Source organism: Eubalaena glacialis, chromosome 19, assembly GCF_028564815.1.
Source record: "Eubalaena glacialis isolate mEubGla1 chromosome 19, mEubGla1.1.hap2.+ XY, whole genome shotgun sequence".
NCBI classification, from domain to species: domain Eukaryota; kingdom Metazoa; phylum Chordata; class Mammalia; order Artiodactyla; family Balaenidae; genus Eubalaena; species Eubalaena glacialis.
In genome coordinates, this window is record NC_083734.1 from 10,079,181 (window position 1) to 10,101,904 (window position 22,724).

General features: G+C 44.9%; 1 long non-coding RNA gene and 1 pseudogene across 2 annotated transcripts; both read left to right on the top strand.

Moving 5' to 3' along the window:
• Nucleotides 1-68: 68 nt before the first annotated feature.
• LOC133080358 (uncharacterized) lies at nucleotides 69-21,637 on the top strand. 2 transcript variants are annotated; one of them, XR_009698475.1, is made up of 3 exons: nucleotides 69-96; nucleotides 20,393-20,674; nucleotides 20,850-21,637. It is a non-coding gene; the product is annotated as an uncharacterized LOC133080358 (long non-coding RNA). The 2 variants fall into 2 exon arrangements; XR_009698476.1 differs by lacking the exon at nucleotides 69-96 and adding an exon at nucleotides 19,668-19,836.
• Nucleotides 6,855-7,938, top strand: LOC133080003 (eukaryotic translation initiation factor 3 subunit E-like; annotated as a pseudogene).
• Nucleotides 21,638-22,724: the final 1,087 nt, after the last annotated feature.

Consider the following 22,724-nt stretch of genomic DNA (forward strand, 5'->3'; position numbering starts at 1 on the left):
CAGCGGGGCGCGCGCCGCTCCGCTTGCAGACCACAGAGCGAGTCCCGGCCCGGGGGCACGCACCGCCCAGGCGTGGAAAAGCGGGGCAGTGTTTGTGTGAGTGTGCAGCGGGCGAGATGGGGTGTGCGGCTGGAGCGCCCTCCACGCGGCCGGCCGGCGGGAGAGAGGGAGCGAGGGCTGAAAGAAGCAGAAACTCCACTCGGGCTGTGTACGGGTGGCCGGGGCGACAGCACTGCAGCTCCTGCAGGTCTAGTCCTGCCCAAGCGAGATTGCTAATTTAGGCCTCCAGACCAAGGTAACTAGGCAATCCCTCCGTCAACACGGTCAGAGGCCAAGGCGCATTTGGATTTTAGCAGCGGCACCGAAAGACAATTCTTTCCTGCAAGTGACGGAAAGAGCCTGAGGGCAACCATTAGCGCGGGTTGGGTTTTCACTTCTTTTAGCAAATCAGTTGGTAGTTGATTTAAACCCCGGGGTCATGCAGCTGGAGAGAGCAAGCTTCTAGACCTGTATGCCAGAAACATAGCCCCCCCAACCCCGCCAAGTGTGTTCCCCAAACGCCCTTCTCTGGAAACAGAGAAGCCACTTAAGCAAAAAATAGGGCTAACCTGAGCTCAAGTGGAGCTACAAGAACTCTTTAAATTTAACGTGGCGCTAAGCCACGTTAGCAAAACCAAAACGTAATACCTAACCTAATTGCAGTTACAGCCTCTCCCAGGAGTTGAGTTTTCAACCAATCAGTCTGGAATTTCCTGATCCACACTAGTGAGGTAGTCTCCAAAAGACTTCTGCCCTTCCTGGCCCCAAAGGGAAGGGGACCTTGCCTGAAACAATCCTTTCTATTCTTTTGCTAATAAATGCCTTGTCCCTATAAAAGATCCGTTTGGTTCAACTCCTCAGAGGCCTTTCTGCTTGTTAAATGGGATGCTGCCCGATTCGTGAATGTTGAATAAAGCCAATTAGATCTTCAAATTTATTCAGTTGAATTTCATAAAAGCTGGACCCTTTTTGCCATGAAAACACTTTTGTAAACAGTAAGACCCTCCAAAATTCATTTAAACTATGCAATGTTCACCTCTGCATATTTGCAAAGAAAAGTACTGTATTAGAAAAAAACTCTGTTGCAAAAGTCATAGTTAAACAGCAAGGTAAAGCAGTGGTTCTGAACAAGTTAAGGATGTGGAGAACCTTCTGCCTTCCCCCTCTGCTCAGTCCTGCCCGCTCCCCCGCTGCCCTCCTGTCTTGGTTTCTTTTCCGTTATGGAACCTTTCTGAACCACATTCCTGCTTCAGGGTCTCAACACCAGTTACTCCCCTTACTTGGAACACTCAGACCACCCTCACCCCCAGCTCAAGTCATTTCAAAGAGAGTTTTCTAGATCATTTTTTAAAATTAGGTTCCCAACTTCCCCCGTTCTCTATTTCTTTCTTAGTTATTTTGTAATGATCTGTTTGTAATTTGTAATGATCTGTTTGGCTACTATCTCCCCAACTACATTGTAAAATACAAATTACATATTTCCTGGTTTATCTGCTTATCGGCTATCTCTAGAATGTAAACTCTATGAGGACATCAGTTACTACTGTGCTCCCAGCACCTTGTCAAATGCTGGCTCCCCAGATATCACAAGAGCAACCTGTTGACAAGATAAAGCCAGGTTTATTGCTTACCCCTTGACAGTCTGACAACACTTCACAGGGAGATGAGTAAGGCCATGACATTTATTGAGACTCTGAAGTCTCATTTAAAGGGGGAGAGTCTTTCCATGATGGGGTAGGAGCGGGGGTTGATTAGGGTTGGGGAAGGGTCATGGCGTAATAGTTTAGAATGAACACAGAATAATGAGGATTTTGAGGTGAGGGGTTCAAACAGTCTTAGGGTGCAAACTGTCAGCAATAAATAAGCAATAAAGTTAATTTGCAACATTCATCTTTCTGGGCAGAAGTCTCTTGGAATGTTATGCCAATGAAGGCAGTGGAATAGTCATGTTAATATCAATGTTAAGGGACTTCCCTGGTGGCGCAGTGGTTAAGAATCCGCCTGCCAACGCAGGGGACATGGGTTCGAGCCCTGGTCCGGGAAGATCCCACATGCCGCGGAGGAACTAAGCCCGTGCACCACAACTACTAAGCCTGTGCTCTAGAGCCCGTGTGCCACAACTACCGAAGCCTGCACGCCTAGAGCCCGTGCTCTGCAACAAGAGAAGCGATTGCAATGAGAAGCCCGAGCACCACAACGAAGAATAGCCCCCGCTCGCTGCAACAAGAGAAAGCCTGTGCGCAGCAACGAAGACCCAACGCAGCCAAAAAAATATATATATATATATCAATGTTGGGACTTCCCTGGTGGTGCAGTGGTTAAGAATCTGCCTGCCAATGCAGGGGACACGGGTTCGAGCCCTAGTCTGGGAAGATCCCACATGCCACGGAGCAACTAAGCCCGTACGCCACAACTACTGAGCCTGCGCTCTAGAGCCCGCGAGCCACAACTACTGAGCCCGTGTGCCACAACTACTGAAGCCCGCGTGCCTGGAGCCCACGCTCTGCAACAAAGAGAAGCCACCGCAATGAGAAGCCCACGCACCGCAACGAAGTGTAGCCCCCGCTCGCCGCAACTAGAGAAAGCCTGCGTGCAGCAACAAAGACCCAACGCAGCCAAAAATAAATTTAAAAAAAAAAAAAATCAATGTTAAGCTGAATGAGTATCCCTGGTTTCAGTTCTCAACCTACATAATAGATGCTTAATAGACATTTGTTGGTTGATTGAACTGAAAGCCCCAAGGGGACAGGGACGACATATGTCTTCTCCTCTGTTTATACTTGGTGACTAGCGAAGTATCACGCAAACAGGGAGCAGTCAATAAATATTTAATGAATGAATGGACAGATCTTTATTTGGGATTCTAGTGGTTCACATTTAATACAGGGAGAAGGAAGAAGCCCAAGAGACTTTGGTGGAAAGCCCAGAAGGAATTCTGGTCATTTTCAGGATTTATATCACTTAATGACACTGACTTAAATTTAATTTTACTTCAAACTTGTGACTTTCCTTTTTCCCTTGAAGCAAGGTTTTCTCTGTTATTATTCTGTGCTTAATAGGTGTGTGATTAGGGTTTTCTGGGTGCATACAAATGAGTTGAAGAAAGGGATGACAGAGAGGAAAGGGATTCTCTGAGGTTATTGGGCAAGAGTTGGAAAAAGTCAAGGAAAGAATAGCAAGATGCAAATTGGTACCAGAAACCATTGTCTGAGCCAAGTGAGGAACTGAAGAAAATCTGAGGAGTTTGTGTGCACTCCTGAGGGTGGCTGGCTCTTCCCACCAGGCCTTGAGCTGAGGAAGGTCTTGGTTTTGTCAGCCACGGGGATCTGTTCCTGCACAAGCCCCCTTCCTTCAGGTGACCAGAGAGACCTCCATCTGGAAAAGCCTGACCCACATAAAGGCAATGCTTGTGTTTTCTTGAAGTAATTCGGTTTCCTTCCTCTGTTTACCTACTCTCTCCTCAGCTCTGAGGCCAGAGCCCTGAGATGAACATGCGAGCCTTGTGTTTAGAGATGACCCTGATATTCATTAAATAGTTCTTTGATTTTCACTGAGCTTGATGAGTGAGGCATTACCATGGGCCTCTGTCAGTCTAGGTATTGGACGTGGGAAAAATTAGGAAATAAAACAGGATTTCTGATCCCAGGTCAGGCATACTCCTCATCACCAATCTCCCCTCAGATCCCATTGAAATCAAAGTAGACAGTATCAAAAGGAAAGAGAGCCAAGATGGAGGGGGTGTCCAGCCAAGCCTGGCTGCTTAGGCTGCCAAGGAGAGGCCACGTTCTTGGCCAACAGGCAAAGGAAAGTGGGAGAAGGGGGACTGAAAACCCAGAATTGATTGAAGGCCTGGAAGACAGGCCACCAGCATCAGTATGACTCTACTTCCCTTCCTCACCAGAGGGCATTTTCCCTCAGACAAAATGTCAGACATCTTGTCTCCAAAGAAATGGAATCAATTGTCTGAGGGAAGTTAATGCTTCTGGTATGAATGTTGGAGGTTCAGAATAAGTGTTTCTCATTCTAGCATTTGGGGTGGCCCACTGCCTGACAGTTGACCATCAACCTTCCCTACCCCAATTGAAGCCTTTCAGTTGATATGTCCTATCTTGATGCACAAAGAATTTCTAGGCCAAATTTCCACCAGGGAAAAACCTAGAGGAGAAATAGTATAATTTATATACCAGCAGAGGAAATCCAGGATACCTAGGTAGTTCTTTATTAAATATTACCAATGATCACCATGCATATGGGAGAACCAGTAGCATGCAAAGAAAGACCAAAATAAGCAAACAAAAAAACTGACACTGGAGAAAACAGAGATAATTCATAGTACAAAGAGAACTATCTAATATACTTGGAGATTCAAGAAGACAAAATATCCATAAAGCAAGAACAGTATGTTGTGTGAGAGAGGAACAATCAGAGAACAAAAATTATTTTGCAGAGACTAAAAATGTGGTTGCAAAAATAAATGTTCAATAGAAGGATTACAACGTAGAGTTAAGAAAAAAATCTCTAAAAATATAGAATAAAAAGAGGAAAAATGAGGGACTTTGCTGGTGGCACAGTGGTTAAGAATCCACCGGCCAATGCACGAGACATAGGTTCGAGCCCTGGTCTGGGAAGATCCTGCATGCCGTGGAGCACCTAAGCCCGTGTACCACAACTACTGAGCCCGTGAGCCACAACTACTGAGGCCGTGTGCCACAACTACTGAAGCCCAAGCACCTAGAGCCCGTGCTCTGCAATGAAGAGAAGCCATTGCAATGAGAAGCCCACGCACTGCAACGAAGAGTAGCCCCCGCTCGCCGCAACTAGAGAAAGCCCACGCACAGCAACAAAGACCCAACGCAGCCAAAAATATATATAAATAAATTTATTAAAAAAAAAGAAAAGAGGAAAAATGGAAATCAGGGAGAAAAGATAGCAAACACAGAGGACCAATCCAGAAGGATCATACAGTTATTAGGAACCCCAGAAAATAATAATGAATAAATTGGAAGGAAGGAAACTCTCTTAGAAAAAAATAAGAGATAATTTCCAGAAAAAGTCATGTCTTCATTCTGAAAGGGTTTATTGTATGCTCAAGATGATGAATGAAAAATTATCCATATCTAGATACTTCCTCATGAAATTTCAGAATGTCAGGAATAAAGGGAAGATGTTAAAAGTTTCTAAAGAGAAAAACTATTCCTCTCCAAAGGAACAAGAATCAAAATGGCTACAGATTTTGCATCAATACCACTGAATCCTAGAAGACTGAATGGAGACATGCCCGCACAATTTTGAGAGAAAAGAATTTCTACCTAGAATTCTATATCTGGTCAAGCAGATAAAGACTTGTTCTGACACACAAAGTTGGCTTCCACACACACTTTTCTAGAAAATTGAGGATGTATTCCAGAAAATATGGTAGCAAACCAGAAAGAAGACAAAATAATGTACAGGAAACAGGGAATCTAAGCCCAAAGATCAGGGAACGAAGGATGATGACTTAGGGAGTAATGGGTTCTAACTGGAGGAGGAAGCAAAAATGTGGCTTGAATTGTATAAATAGTATGAACAATAACTCGGGGGAAAAAAAGACATGCTATAGGTAAGGAGTACAAGAAGAAAGAAAAGCCATCAGAATCTCTAGGAAAATTCAAAAACTGAAGAAGAAATTCTTGATTTAAATAATAGTCAAGGGACTTCCCTTGTGGTCCAGTGGGTAAAACTTCACAGTCCCAATGCAGGGGGCCCAGGTTCGATCCCTGGTTGGGGAACTAGATCCCGCATGCATGCTGCAACGAAGAGTCCGTATGCCCCAGCTAAGAAGTCTGTGGGCCAACTAAGAAGTCTGCGTGGCGCAACTAAAATAAAAGATCCCACATGCCGCAAGGAAGATCCTGCGTGCTGCAACTAAGACCCGGCGCAGCCAAAATAAATAAATAAATAATAGTTTAAATGATAGGCAAGTTATAATATGACATGATGGTATTTAATTGACATAGTATTAATCAATGACCTTAATGCTTGAAACATTCTCCTGGGTTGTGGGATTGAGTGCATTGAATAGAAAGTGTAATCCTGGGACTTCCCTGGTGGTCCAATGGTTAAGACCCCACGCTTCTACTGCAGGGGGCACGGGGTTCCAGCCCATTGTTTGAGTGTGACCAGTATTCACAAGGCCCTCATAATGTCAATACTGTTCATTGGATCTCAACCTTTGGAGTCAACATAGAAAAATCAAGAAGACTTGTTTGTGGTCACAGGAACAATTGTAAATACCCAAAATCTTGACTTTGTACAATAAATGTGAAGCTGAGAAAAGTTTGCATGTGGAAGTGAGGAGAGAAAGAGGAGTTACAAGCTGGCCTCTCTTGCTAGAGACGCTGAGGAAAGTAGATGGAACCAAAATAATTAATATAAAAACAAAAATAGACACACAGAGGAAAGACCATGTGAGGACACAGTGAGAAGGTGGCCATCTGCAACCCAAGGAGAGAGGTCTTAGAAGAAACCAAACCTTCTGACACCTTGGTTATGGACTTCTAGCCCCGGGAATTGCAAGAAAATAAATGTCTGTTGTGTAAGCCACCCAAAAAAAAAAAAAAAATATATATATATATATATATATAAATAGTCATTATTGGGAAGAAGAGAGGGAGAGGGAGGGTAAATGAGTTAAACGCCTCATGTTTTATATTGGAAACTCAACATTCACTAAAGTTGATATATAAAGGAATAAAGTATGGGCATTTGAGCTAGGATTTTTGGAAACAACTTCCAAAAGAAATAAAAACAGAAACCATTAAAAGGGGTTGCCTCAAATGCAGTCAACCAGGGATGGTCAGATGCTGTTTGACTACCTGGCAGATAAGCATGGTTTTAGGCAGGAATATTTAGATACACTCTACAGACATGCAAAATTCCAATATGAATGTGGAAATTACTCTGGAGCAGCAGAATATCTTCACTTCTTTAGAGTGTTGGTTCCAGCAACGGATAGAAATGCTTTGAGCTCATTCTGGGGAAAACTGGCCTCTGAAATCTTAATGCAGAATTGGGATGCAGCCATGGAAGACCATACACCGCTAAAAGAGACCATAGATAATAATTCTGTGAGTTCTCCACTTCAACCTCTTCAGCAGCGAATGTGGCTCGTTCATTGGTCTCTGTTTTCTTCAATCACCCTAAAGGGTGCAATAACATTATTGATCTCTTCCTTTACCAGCCACAGTATCTTAACACAATTCAGACAATGTGTCCACATATTCTCCGCTATTTGACCACAGCAGTCATAACAAACAAAGATGCCTGAAAACGCCGGCAGGTGCTAAAAGATCTGGTCAAAGTTATTCAACAGGAGTCTTACACATATAAAGACCCAATTACAGAGTCTGTTGAATGCTTATATGTTAACTTTGACTTTGATGGGGCTCAGAAGAAGCTAAGGGAATGTGAATCAATGCTAGTGAATGATTTCTTCTTGGTGGCTTGTCTTGAGGATTTCATTGAAAATGCCCGTCTCTTCGTATTTGAGACATTTTGTCGCATCCATCAATGTAGCAGCATAAACATGTTGGCAGATAAACTGAACATGACTCCAGAAGAAGCTGAAAGGTGAATTGTAAATTTGATTAGAAATGCAAGACTGGATGCCAAGATTGATTCTAAATTAGGTCATGTGGTTATGGGTAACAGTGCAGTCTCACCCTATCAGCAAGTGATTGAAAAGACTAAAAGCCTTTCATTTAGAAGCCAGATGTTGGCCATGAATATTGAGAAGAAACTTAATCAGAATAATAGGTCAGAGGCTCCTAACTGGCAACTCAGGACTCTGGCTTCTACTGAAGAACTATACAGAAAAAATGAAAAAACTATAAAAGAAAGATGAAATAATAAAACCATTATACAAAGGTGAAACATTTTAGAAACAATTAACATATTGAGCATAAATTTTGGAGAATTTGAATAAAATTGGCTGTTTCATTTATGTCGTTAAAAAAAAAAATGGGGTTGCCTCTAGGTCACAGGAGGGTGTTGGGTGGAACAGGATGGGAAGGGGCGAGGCACTTGTTGTTTTTCACCATAATCTCCTCTGTTCTGCTTGATTCGTTATCAAATGAATGCAGCATTTCAATTTGTAAAAAGAAAAAAAAATTGCAAAGCAGGAAACCTTGCTGAGGAGGGAAAGTCATTACCCGCCTCTGCCAGGCCTGTGATCACACCTGCTAGTGGAAAAAAACAGGGATTGGACCCTTGGAGACAGCAGATCATCCTCAGAGCCTTTAACTTTGGCTTGAAAAATTAATTCAATGCACTTAACCTTTTTGTTCTTGGTTTGCGGCCAAAATTAAAATTAACTTGCATTTTTTTGGACACTGATAGGAAGTGACTGGGGAAATGTGTAGGAAAAATACTGAAAGGAAATCTGCCAGTGCGATTTTTTTTTCTCTGCCTTTGTACACTTTTCTTCTCAATTTTTCTACCATTATAATGAGGGAAAATAAGATTCTTTTAAAAGAGGCCCAGTTTGATTAATACCACTTCAAGGCAAAGAAGGAATTTCCCGTGGTCTGTAAGGATCGAGGCTGTGTCTGCTTTGCTGGCCATCGTATTTCCACCGCCAGCAAAAGCTTGTTGAACGAATAAATATAACATAACCTCGCAGGCTGGCAGTGACCAGTTAATATCGGTGGGAGCGACCTGGGAGTGGATAGTAACCACCCCGGCTGAGAAGGTTCCCAGGACGAGGGACGTTCAATGCTAAACTCGGGACAATCCCAGGCAGCTGGAGTCGGTAGCAAGCCTAGAAGAGGGCTAGCTGTTTATCACCACCCTCCCAAGTCACCACCACACACACTTTCTGTCAAAATTCGGAAGCTCAAAACTTCAACTTTTTGTTGTCTGTTTTTGTCAACGCCTCGAGGCTTGCAAGATCTTAGTTCCCCGTCCAAGGATTGAACCTATGGCCCCTGCAGGGGAAGTGTGGAGTCCTAACCACTGGACTGCCAGGGAATTCCCTCAATCGATTACTAAAACAACCGAAATCGTCTACTCGTACTCCACACCCCCATCCTTCCCCAGGCTTCCACAACCATCCCTTCACTGATGACTCCCTGGCCCTCCCTCCCACTCCCCGGCTGACCAGATGCTCCACCAAAGTCCTCTCCCTTTACTCAACCCAGCAGATACACCTTAGCCCACATCTTACTTCTTTGCAACATCTTTGATTGTTTTTCACTCTCATTTTGAAACCCTTTTTCCTTGGCTCTACCCCTCTGGCTTCTCATTTCCTTCATTAGTCATTTTAAGGAAGATAAATGCACTATCTTTAAATTGATTCATTCATTCTTTTACCAAACTTGGTATCACAAATGGAGTTGATACAGAAATTTCACACTTGATCACTGAATTCAGTCCAAAGTATTTTAAGTTGGGAATGTTTTTAGCTTTTTATTCTTTATTATTTGTTTAAATTTATTTATTTTTAATTTATTTTTGGCTGCGTAAGGTCTTCATTGCTGCACGCAGGTTTTCTCTAGTTGTGGCGAGCGGGGGCTACCCTTCGTTGTGGTGTACAGGCTTCTCATTGCAGTGGCTTCTCTTGTTGAGGATCACGGGCTCTAAGCGCATGGGCTTCAGTAGTTGTGGCACGTGGACTCAGTAGTTGTGGCACACGGGCTTAGTTGCTCCAAGGCACATGGAATCTTCCCGGACCTGGGATCGAACCCATGTCCCCTGCATCGGCAGACTGATTCTTAACCACTGCGCCACCAGGGAAGTCCCAAAGTATTTTCAACTGGGAATGTTTTTAGCTTTTTATTTTAAAATTTATTTTGATCAATTTTAAACCTACAGAAAAGTTGCAAGTGTAGTACAATGAACACCCTTAGACCTTCCCCCTGTATTCACCAATAGTCAACTTTTTTCCACATTTGCTTTGTCTTTCTTTTCACATATATTTTATATATATATACACGAATATACTTTCTTCTTCTTCTTCTTCTTATTACTATTGAAATATGTGAGAGTAAGTGGCAGACATCATGAACTTTTACCCTACATACTGCAGCATGGATCTCCTAAGAACAAGGATTTTTCTCTTACCTAACTATAATATAAATATCAAATCTGGATACTTAATATCTATACAACACCATTATCTAGTATACAATCTATATTTAAATTTCCCCAATTATCCCAATAATGTCCACTATAGCAATTGTGTCTTCCAATCCAGGATCACAGGTCACACTGTTATACCTTTGTAGGCTCCTTTACAGTAAGTCCCCTACATACGAACCTTCAAGTTGTGAACTTTCAAAGGTGTGAACATGCATCTGGTTCCAGCAAGGAACCAGAACCTGTGCCATCAACGTCAGGCGTGAGTGAAACTGCAGCTTGCCCTCCGTCTCCTATTGCTGACGATTCTTCAGCTCTACCATCTCCCACCTCCTCTCCCTCTTCCAGTCACTAACTCTTCTTGCCTGTTCACTTGATGCCAGCCCCTGTATGTTAGCTGTTGTACTGTACCACTGTACTTTTCAAGGTACTGTACTGTAAGATTTAAAATGTTTTATTTTTTTGTGTTTGTTTTTTATGTATTATTTGTGTGAAAAGTATTATAAACCTATTACAATACAGTCCTATATAGCCAATTGTGTTAGTTGCATACCTAGGCTAACTTTGTTGGACTTACCAACAAATTGGACTTACGAACGCACTCTCGGAATAGAACTTGTTCATATGTAGGGGACTTACCATAATTGCAAACAGTTTCTCGGCCTTTCTTTGTCTTTCAAGACATTGATATTTTTGTGTCTGGGCCAGTTGTTTTAGAGAAGGTGTAAAGGAAAAACTCACTTCCTGTTGTGTGTCTCATCTATTCTCAATACTTCTACAATACCATATCACTTCTGATGCCAGATGTGTGGTTTTTCCACACATCAAGCGTTTCTGAGACACCAGCTGAGTGTCCTACAATTTAACTCAATTCTGGGCCATCTACCTGGAAATAGTGTCAGATCCTGCAGGTTAAGGGCTCAGTCCTATAAGACTGTCCCTTCCCCACATACAAGACACCAAGGGAAAGTCCAGGTTGATACCTGTGCTTCTAACCAACCAGCTATGAATCAGTCGTTCCCATCACTTCTTCCTTAGGTTTGATTAAATTGCTAGAGAGGCTCACAGAACTCAAGAAAACAGTTTACTGGACTTCCCTGGTGGTCCAGTGGTTAAGACTCTGTGCTTCCAATGCAGGGGACGCAGGTTTGATCCATGGTCAGGGAACTAAGATCCCACATGCCACACACTGCAGCCAAAAAAAAAAGAAAGAAAGAAAACAGTTTACTTACTAGATTACCAGTTTATTACAAAAGGATACAACTCAGGAACAGCCAGATGGAAGAGATGCACAGGGCAAGGTATGTGGGAAGGGGCGTGCCACCCTCCCAGCACCTCCACATGTTCATCAACCCAGAAACTCTATAAACGTGGTCCTTTTGGGGTTTTATGGAGACTTTGTTACATAGACACGATTGATTAAATCTTTGGCCATTGGTGATTGAACTCAATCTCTAGCCCTTCTCCCCTCCCTGGAAGTTTGGGATTGAAAGTTCCAACCCTCTAATCGCATGGTAGGTTCCCCTGGCAACCAGCCCCCATCCTTAGGGGCTTTCCAAAAGTCACCCCATTAACATAAACTCAGGTGTGATTGAAGGGGATTTGTTATGACACTTTTTATGACACAAGACATTCCTTTCACTTTTATGGCCCTGGCATTATTTCAGAAACCAAGGACAAAAGACCAAATACTAAAAGAAAAGATACTTCCATTGCTCTTATCGATTGGGAAATTCCAAGGGTTTTAGGAGCTCTGTGCCAGAAATGGGGACAAAGATGAAATATATATTTCTTACTGTAAATCACAGTATCACATAATGTCCCCTAGGTTATTTGTTGTTGCTGTTGTTTTATGAATAAATCAGGCTGCAAATTTTTGGCAGGAAAGCCTAGAAATGCTGTGTGTCCTTCTTGGTGCCTCATATCAGGAGGCACAGGACATAATTCATCCCATTACTGGTGATGTTAACTTTGATCCCTTGGTTAAGGTCACGTGTGCCAGGCTTCTCCACTCTAAAGTTACCTTTATCATCTTTGTGATGAATAAATAGTCTGTGAAGAGAATTCCCTGGCAGTCCAGTGGTTAGGACTCCACATTTCCACTGCAGGGACCACGGGTTTGATCTCTGGTCAGGGAACTAAGATCCTGCAAGCCATGCAGCCAAAAAAAAAAAAAGTCTGTGGAAAGATGTTTGAGACCCTGTAAATATCCTGTTCTCCAACAAAAGTTTACCTAAAGATTTTAACATCCTTTAATGTTTCTTGCCTGAATCAATTATTACTATGTTGGGTTCAAGACATGAATTTCCTAATTCTTCCTCTGTATATATTAATTACAGTCTACTGTAATTTCCCTTCTTCTCCACTTATTATTTGTTTTTATTTTTAGGATAGCCATGTGTTCATTGCTCATGTATTATTTAATGTATTATAATCTATTAAGTCATTATCCATTTTAATATGTATATTGTTCCATATTCATCCAGTGGGAGATATTTCCATTTGATTCCTGTGTCCTCTTCAGTTTTTGAGCTCTTCCTTCTTGTTTTCCTCCTCCTTTTCCTCTTCCCCTTCTCCTCCTCTTTCTCTTTCCTCTTCTCTTCCCCACCTCTCTCTTCCAGGCACTCTTTGTACTTCCTCTGTACCAGCCCTGGGAGTTCTTCAAGGAATTCTGTTTCCCGTCACAGAGAGGTCTATTAGAAACCAAGATCTAAACACAGGGTAAACTCAGTACTTCTGGAAGTATCACTGCTTCTAGAACCTTTATCAGACACAGATAGGATATATAAATATTATATAGTAAATTCATATGACACCTTTAAGTGTGGTCCAACACCGCAAGGTTCTTTCTCATCCTCCCTCCCACATTTGTATCCCCTCCCCAACCCCAATGTTATTCTTGATCACAACGCTGTGTGTTGCCATCATTGCACGGAGCACAATTTATATTTATTGTCCATCCCCTCACTGAAGTGTGAAGTTCCATGAGACTGTGCTGTGGTTCATTGTATCTCCAGTGCCTTGCTTGGTGCCAGGCACACAGTAGACACTTTATATATTTGTTGAATAAATGGCTACTTTTCCTTGGTTGGTCCCAGGGAATTCCCTGAAGGATTCTGCCTGCACCTTTCAGGTCCCTGCACATCCTCTGCCTGGTTAGGGCCTCGCTCTGTGTTCCAACTGCCTGTGCTCACCTGATCACATCACTATCCCACCATGATATCATCTGTTGGCTCATCTGACTCTCTATTGTCAGCTTCATGGGTGCACGGGCTGTGATTTGTTTATCTTTGTTCCCCAAACCCGGCTAATGCCTCACACATAGTAGGCGCTCCATAAATATTTGTTGAATGAAAGAATAAGTGATTTTGCCAAGAAGTGGAGGTACCAGAATTCAAACTTGGGTCTCCAAAATGACCTCCTCTTTCCCCACATGTTCCATCAATCCCCAGAGGAGAGGAAAGAGGACCTGGCCTTGAAGACCAGGTAGGATTTGGTGAGTAGAGAAGAGGAATCAGCTTTCCAAGGTTAGGTGGGCAGTCATTAGCCTGTCATCTACTGTTTTGACTTTGTACCTTCTCTATTTCAGAGTTTCCTGGTTACAAGGCTTCTACTTTTATCCTCAGCTCTCCATCCGTTTCATATCTGCCTCAAAGTAAGACTCCGCCCAGATGGTACTGAATGTCAGGAGGGGGCCAGGCTCCCAAATGGTGTGTGCACTGGACCCCCCTACCTGGTCTGGCTCTGTGGTCTGAAGCTCAGACTTGGCTGTGTTGGCAGCATGGTGCTTGGTGCTTGACCTGACAGGTAATGTGATCAATCTAGTTTGGCCCCTGGCCCTTGGCACCTGCCTCAGCCTTGGCCCTGTGCTGCAGCTTGACTCAGTTCTAGCTTGGCTGTGATGGTTCAGACCATCTGGCCTCTCTCCAAGCAGGCGAGAATGGTAACAACAAACACAAGTCCAATACCTCAATGGCAGCCGCCTCAGACCTTTTTGGGAAGGCAAATGTAAATGCACAAATCAATCAAGAAAATACACTCATCATGTCTGCCAACAGCCATTAACACCTTGGCTGGAGATGGGTTGGGAAATGGGAAACCTGGATTCTGGGCTCCACTGGCTTAGGGCCTTTGGTAAGGCCTTGGATGAACCACCCAACTCTTTGAGTCTCAAGTGGGAGAATGGGCTGAAAAGAAATCAGGCCTGGGTGTGGGGAATGCCGCTAGAGTGGAGAGCTGGGGCCATATCATGGCATCTTTAAAGCAGTGTATTTTGTCATTGTATGATTGCTTGTGGCCAAAAAATCGTGGACAAAACCTAATGCACACAGGCAGCCATTTAAGGAACAAGCTCTATTATATATTGTTAAGTTAAAAGAGCAAAGATGTAAAACACACATGTACACAGACACACACACACAGACAGATGCACATATAACTTGCATATGCACAGCCTATGTTTCTGGAAGGAGACACACAAAACTGGTACCAGGGTTTCCCCTGCAGAAGGGGAACTGGGTATGTGCGAGTCTGCAGTGAGAGAGAATTTGTACTATATACTCTCATTCCCATTTGCATGTCTCATCTGGTCTAAATAAATGAATACAAGGAGGAGGGAATTATCAACATATTTTTAAAATGTACATTTTCAAAACTTACCTCAGTTTAGATCTAATTCATATCTATATGATTACATATACACACACATATTTAACACACACACAGATAGAGAGACAAAGTCTTATATGATATATATATATAGGGAGAGAGACAATTTTGCAGTTATATACATGTATGAATATGTATAAATATACATCTGTGTGTGTGTATATATATATATATATATACACACAACTCGACATAAATGTTTCAATGTAGAAATATAAGCAGCAGTCTACTCTGGTCTGAATGAGTTGGAAGTTCAATTATGAGCAGTTTCAAGGGCAGAGACCATATCTGCCAGCTCACTGCTGGGTCCCCTCTGCCTAATGCAGCCCCCGCCCACAGTCGGAACCCAGGCCTGATGAGAAGCCCACAGGTGAGCCCTGCCTCACCTTGTGTTGGTATCTAGGTGGAATATTTTTGAACGTTTGTGTTTTACTTTGTTTTCATAGTCTCATGTTTTAGTTTGGACAAAACATTGCTTTCGTAGTTTATCTTCCTTGATTCTCCAAACAAGCCTGGGGGGTGAGGGTTGTTATCTGCATGTTACAGAGGAAAAAATGAGGCTGAGACACTAGAGGCCCAGCCCAGATTTGCACAGCTGTCCACTGAGAGGACTAATTGCAACCAGTCTGAACAATGATGGCTGCCATTTCCTGTGGGACCGTCACCATGCTTGGCACTGTATGTGTACAGTGTTACTTAATTTAATCCTCACAAAAAACCTCTATGGTGATATCATGATCCCCATTTTATGGATGAAAGAAAACTAGACTCAGAAAAGTAAGGAAGGCAAATGAGTACAAAGCCAACTAGTCAAGGGCCAGAACCTGGTCTCTGCTTTCTGTCTGTTGCTTTTTCTGCCGCACATGGCTCCTCCCTTAAGCTCTATGGCAAACTTCAGGGTGCATCTGCGTCTCCACCTAGAGGGTTTGTTAAAGCATCCATTGCTGGGCCCCTCCAGCAGCATTTCTTTTTTTTTTTTTTTTTAAATTAATTAATATATTTATTTTTGGCTGCGTTGGGTCTTCGTTGCTGCGTGTGGGCTTTCTCTAGTTGTGGTGAGCGGGGACTACTTTTCGTTTCGGTGCATGGGCTTCTCACTGCAGTGACTTCTCTTGTTGCAGAGCACCAGCTCTAGGCGCACGGGCTTCAGTAGTTGCAGCACGTGGGCTCAGTAGTTGTGGTGCACGGGCTTAGTTGCTCTGCGGCATGTGGGATCGATCTTCCCGGACTAGGGTTCTAACCGGTGTCCCCTGCATGGGCAGGTGGATTCTTAACCACTGCGCCACCAGGGAGATCCTCCAGCAGCATTTCTGATTCTGCAGGTCTGGGAAGGAGGATTTGCATTTAAGGTTATGCTTCTGCTCCTGGTCTGGCACCTCGAGCTAGGACAGCCCCTGACCCCACTGCTTCAGAGTCCTGCTCAGGCTCTGCTGGAGGGGTCCCCGGGGCAGAGCCTGGGACTGGAGCTGATGCGTGGCCCTCAGACGAGCAGGACATAAGGCCTCCACCTCTGCCCCAAGCTCCTGTCTGTGGCTGAGCCATTAGCGTTTTTAGCAATAAAAACCATCCCTGTTGTTTATAAGCAGAAAAGCAGTTTATCAGAAGGCCATAGGCTCCCAGAATCACCAGCAAGCCTGGATAGCCAGGTCAAGGGAGCCGCAGCATGGACACAGACCAAAGCTCCCTGCAGATCTGGCCTGGTGAGGGTATGCCCGCCACAGGCCCTGCGGGACACACGCACAGCCAGGACCTCCAGCACCACTGGCCCTGGACGCTGGAGGCCGCTGCTGGCCCTGGGATGGATGTGCTTCTTGTTGCTTTGTTTCTCTAGCCCTCAAACCAGAGTCTGAAGGGGCAGTGGTCCACCTGGTTCAGCCTGGGTCATATGCCCCCCATCAGCTGCAAGGGATGCTGGGAAAGTGAACCTCTGGCTTTAGGGTCTCTAACGAGGGTGGATGGCTCCACCTCCTAGCAATGTGCATATGGTAGGAAATTGCCCAGACAGGAGGATCAGATCCCGGGCCGCCAAATGACACCAAATGCCCATGCTGGTGGCAGCTTTGTCCTTAGGCTTTTGGTGGAGGTTAAGGCTTGTTTGTTTGCATCTACTTGAGTCATGTTTGGGCTCATCAGTTAACAATTATTGAGGTACCTCTCTCTGTTCACCGCTAACAAATAGTTATTGAGCCCTCACTTGTATGCAAGGAGTGCAAAGCAATTTTCATTATACAAAGAGGACATTGTAGTTGGATACAAGGAACATACTCTGTAGTCTGTCTGACCAGGCATTATTTTGAGAAAACATATTGGTCTTCTCCCCTAAACTGCAATGGAGGGGCAGGCCCCATTTTTCAGGGAGCAAAGAGAATGCCTGATTGAAGCATTCATTCGCCTGACCTGTCAGCTCAGGGGCTGCTGTGTGTCCGGCTGTGCAGTGCAGGCATGGCAGATGACAAGGACAAAGATGAGGTGTGTACAGGGCCAAACTCACGTGCACGACTGGGGCAGGAAACAGGATCACACCGGGAGGCTGAGCAGCAACGAGTTAGCTCTGCCCAGGATGTTCTTCGCAAAGAGTTTAGCAAAAGATGGAAAGGCCGTAGCACTTAAGCAATGAGCTTGGGTCTCAGACAGTGTGGTTCTCAACCAATAGAAGTTTCCATACTGGCTTTTGTATCTCCAGCATCTCCTCCCCTCACACCCATCGTGCACCCTGTTGCTAAAGAATCTTCTAGAGACAGTATTTTATTAGGTCACAGGGTGGTTCCATCTACTCACTGGTCCCCCTCATTCTCCTGGTCAGACTCACGTACCCAGTGTAGGCCGGGCCCACCCAGCCCTCTTGGCCACTGCTCCCTACACGGCCCCTGCGCCAGGCAGTCTGGCCACCTGCTCATGTCTGGCGGCCTTGCTCAGTCTCACCTCTGAGTATATGCTGTCCCCTCCAGCTAGAAGCCCTTCCCGAACTTCTCTCCTCTCCAATCTGTTCCTGGCCTTCCTGGATCAGACCTCTCCTCTTTCTGGCCATCCAGCTTTAACTTCCCTGCGTACTCACCCTCTGTCCCATTCACTTAACACTTGGCCATTCATTCATTCATTCATTCATTCAACAAAAATGTACGGAGGCCCACTAGGTACCAAGTGCTGTGGTGGGTGTTAGTCCTGGAGTGAGAACAAGAGGCTCCTGCCTTCAAGATGACAAATGTCCACCAAGTAAAAATCTCGCTACACTGGGGAAAGGGCCACGAAGGGGAAGTTGTACTGTGTGGGCCATGAGAGGATGTCACAGGGCAGCAGGAATGCAGCTGGGATTAGATAAGGCCTCTTGCGGAAGGGTCATTTACGCAGGCAAATTTGAGTTGGAGTTAACCAGGGAGAGAGAAGTTTATGCGTATTTCCAGCTACAACTCTAAAACGAGAAAACGTAGGGGAAACGCTTCATGACTTTGGATTTGGCAATGATTTCTTGGATATGATACCAAAAGCACAGGCAACAAGACTAAAAATAAGTAAACTGGACTATAGCAAAAATTCAAACTTCTGTGCATCAAAAGATACATCAATAGAGTGAAGAGGCAACCCCACAGAATGGGAGGAAATATTTGCAAATCACGTATTTGATAAGGGGTTATACATTATAAAGAACTCCTTCAACCTCCTCCAAAAGAAAAACTTGATTAAAAAATGGACAAAGGACTTGAATAGACGTTTCTCCAAAGAAGATTAAAAAAATGGCCAATAAGCACATAAAAAGATGCTCAACACCTCTAGTCATTAGGGAAATGCAAATCAAAACCACAATGAAATATCACCTCACAACAGTTAGGATGGCTAATATTAAAAAAAAAAAAGCCCACAAAATAACAGGTGTTGGGAAGGGTGTGGAGAAATTGGAACTCTTGTGTGCTGCTGTTGGTGGGAATGTACAATGGTACAGTCACTATCAAAAATAGCATAGCCATTCCTCAAATAATAAAAATAAAATTATCATATGATCTGGCAATTCCACTGCTGGGTATATACCCAAAAGAATTGAAAGCAGAATCTCGAAGTGATATTTGGACCCTGATGTTCATAGCAGCATTAATCATAATAGCCAAAAGGTGGAAGCAACCCAAATGTCCATGGGTAGAAGAATATATAAACAAAATGTGGTATATCCATACAATATTACTTGGCCTTTAAAAGGAAAGACATTCTAACACATGCTACAACACGGATGCACCTTGAAGACATTACACTAAATGAAATCAACCAGTCACAAAAAGACAAATACTATATCACTCTACTTATATGAGATACCTAGCATGGTGAAAATCATAGAGACAGAAAGTAGCATGGTGGTTGCCGAGGGCTGGGAGGAAGGGGGAACGGGGAGTTACTATTTAAGGAGTACAGAATTTCAGTTTTGCAAGATGGATAGAGTTCTGGAGATGGATGGCAGTGATGGTTGTACAACAATATGAGTGTCCTTGACATTACTGAACTGTGCGCTTAAAAATGGTTAAGACAGTGAATTATATGTTACGTGTATTTTACAACACCTAAAAAAATTTTAAAAACCCATAAAATATATTTTAACATAAATAATATATTTCCTGGGAGGGGAAGAGAATCCCTAGAAGGCAGATGAAGGCCCAGGGGTGGGGAAGACCTGGCGGAACATGGTGTGGGAGGGGCAGCGGCCGGCTGAGAGGCTGGACTCGACATTTGGGAGTTGATCCGAAGGGCAGAGGGAAGCCATTAAACCGGGTTCAGGCCGTGGAGGGAGGAGATTTTGCTTTAGAAAGATCACGTGGAAAAGATTGGAGGGAGGGACAGAAGAGGCAGGGAGCTGGCTGGGGACTCCAGGAGAAAGATGATGGCAGTTAAGGCTGAGGAGGAGGCGTGGAAAGGGAGAGACGCGCATGGCCTTGAGACGTATTCATAAAACAGAACAGCAACGCGACTTGGAAATGGTCCCGAAGGAGAGGAGGATCCAAGGGCAGCTCGGATGGCTCAAGCACCTGGCTGCATGTGGGTGCCATACATCAAGATGGGGACCTCCAGAGAGGAACGGGTCTGAGACAAAGAATTCCATTCTGATCGTGTTAGGTTTGACGTACCCATGAAATGTCCAAGCAGAGAAGTCTGCCTAGTGCTTGGGTATTTCAGGTTGGAGCCAGGCTCAGGGTATAAATGATATTTTAAATAAATGCTATTTAAATCTGTGGGAGGGGATCACCCAGGGAGAAAGGGGAGGGGGAGAGGAGAAGTAGAGGCTGGCTGAACCCTGAGGAACTCCAGAAGACTGCAAGAGGAGCCCCAATGGGGCAGGAGGGGAGGATGGAGTGTCAGGGAGCAGGGAGGGGTCGGCTGTGTTGATTTAACAACATGGAGGTTAGAACAGTTTTGGTGGAGCTGGGGAGGCGGAAACCAGACTGCAGTGGGTGAAGATGTGGTTTGGCCGCAGAGGGATGGGGTGGGGGATGGTAGCTGAACGAGGGCTCCAGGGCCAGTGGGAGGGGGAGTTTATAGTAGATTTGATCATTTCTGTTAACTGTTTTAAATTCTCCCCTTCTGTTTTATCTAGAAAAGGAATGCCTGCTCAGGGCAAGAAGAATTCACACTGTGAGGTGGTGGGAACCCCTAGGATCTTTCATAACAAAGGGACTCAACGGTTCAGAGGGCTGGCGCTGGATAGTGACCCCCTTCCAGAGTCCTGCCTTGAAGGACAGTTCTGCCTCTGGGGCTGGTTGGTTGGTTTCTCACATGGGAGATACCGGAGTGCGCCTGCGCATTGAAGGGATGGACCGGAGGGGAATCCTGGGCCCATGCCTGGGGCTTGGCCTGTACCCTGTGCCGGGAAAGGAGGGTGAGCAGGGGGTGCAGGGGCGAGAGTCTCATCCACAGCTGCTGCTTTTTCTCTGAGGGCTGAGGTCCTCAGCTGGGAGTGAAAGGGGGAGGGATGGGGGACGGGGAGGAAAGAGGAGAAAGTCCAACTTGGCTCTCAGGGTCACTGCGTTGGTCTCTGGCTCTCGGTCCCACAGCCTGTTCTCAGCAGAGCAGCCTGACGGAGCCTCTAAAACGTTCAGCGAGATGACATCACTCCTCCATTTCAAACTCTGCAGTGACTGCTCACATCGTCATCACTCGCCTCCCTGCCCTGCATCAGCTGGCCCTTCCCCTCCGACCTTGGCTCCTGTCTCCTCCCTCCAGCCACACAGGTTCCCAGAGTTCCATGAGCACCAGGAATGCTTCTGCCACAGGTCCTTTGCACCAGCTGTTCCCACTACTGGACCAGCTTCTTGGCCTTGGCACTATTGACTCTTTGTCTGGCTAAGTTTTTGTCGTGGGAGCTGTCCTGTGCATTGTAGGATGTTTACAGCTTCTCCCTTCTAGATGCCAGTAGCACCTCCACATACACACAATTGTGACGACAAAAATGTCTCCACATGTTGGCTAAAGTCCCCTGGGTAAGAGGGAGGAAACACCACTGGCCTGAGAACCACTGGCCTAGAAGAGGTTTCCCTAGATACCCACTAGATCTCCTCCCTCCCCTTTTCATGTCTTTCCTCAAATCTCTTCTGCTCAATGAGGCCCACCCTGACCACCTCATTTAATCCTGCATCTGGCCCCGGTCCCAAATTCCTGGTACCTCATCTTGCCCTTTTCCTTTTTGCCATAGCAGTGGTTACTTTCTCACATCCTACTTGATTTACTTATTTCTTACATTTATTATGTGCTTTCTCCCATTGCAATGCAAGCTCCCCAAGGGCAGGGGGCCTCAACAGTTTTAATTACTGATGTGCCCCAAGTGTCTAGAACTGTGCCTGGCATATGGCAAACATAAAATAAATATTTTTGAATGGCTTAATAAACTCGAGGACCTTAAATTGCTGTGGAGGGCCTCGCTGAGGTTGATGCGTGTAAATTCACGGTGATTCTCCTCTTCTGAGGTCACATACTGCCTTGTATTGTAAGGTGACTTTTCCACATGTGGGTAAGCAAGCCCCTTACTTACCAGAGGCCCAGAACCATCTAGGCTCTGTCTTTGTGTCCCCCTCACCCGGTGCAGTGACGGGCACGTAGCAAAAATGGTTTGTAGGATGAACTGTGATGACTAAGTTTGGGGCTGGGTTGAAGGAAGGGGAGGATCCGTGATGATCAGAGATGGAAAGGGACAATGAACAAAGGCAAGAGTCACCCATGAGGAAGTGTCCTGGGAAGCACCCCCAGGCTGGGTAGCGAGATACAGAGGGGGCTTCCAGTTATGCAGAGGGAAGGAGGGCCTGGCCAGGAACCTGGAACGTGGTCAGAAGGCCTCAGATGGTGGGATCTGAGCTTCCTCTGTGGGAGTCGTTCTCCCAGGTGGGAGGTAAGCTTTGTAAGGGAATGAGCCAGGGCCGGACCTCTCCACCACTTTAATATCCTCATTATTCATCCCCTTTCTCATTCCAAGAGAGAATTTAAGATATTTAAAAGACTACATGAAAAACAATAAGAGACTACACTAAAAGCAGGGAAAGGACTGTTTCAGGGTGAGGAGGTGACAGTAAAGGAATATGAGGGGACTTTCTGGGTGATAGAAATGCTCTTTCTCTTGCTTTGGGTGTTGGTACATGGGTGTCAACATTTGAGCTGTCAAAACTCATCCAGTTGTCTGCATAAGATGTGTGCATTTCACTGGATGTAATTTTACCTCAATGAAGCAAAGAAGGCGAAAGAGGAACGAAGAAGCAAGGTGGGGCCATCACACGCCAGGAACAAGTATAAAATGGGTACCACAATGCCCCAGTTGCTTTGTGTTGGGGGAGGGGACCACAAATCTGCTTTAAATATCCCAGCAGCTGATGTAGGAAGGGTGACTCAGTCAATAACATGATTCTAGGAGTCTCTGAGATTAACAACCAACCAGTTGCTCA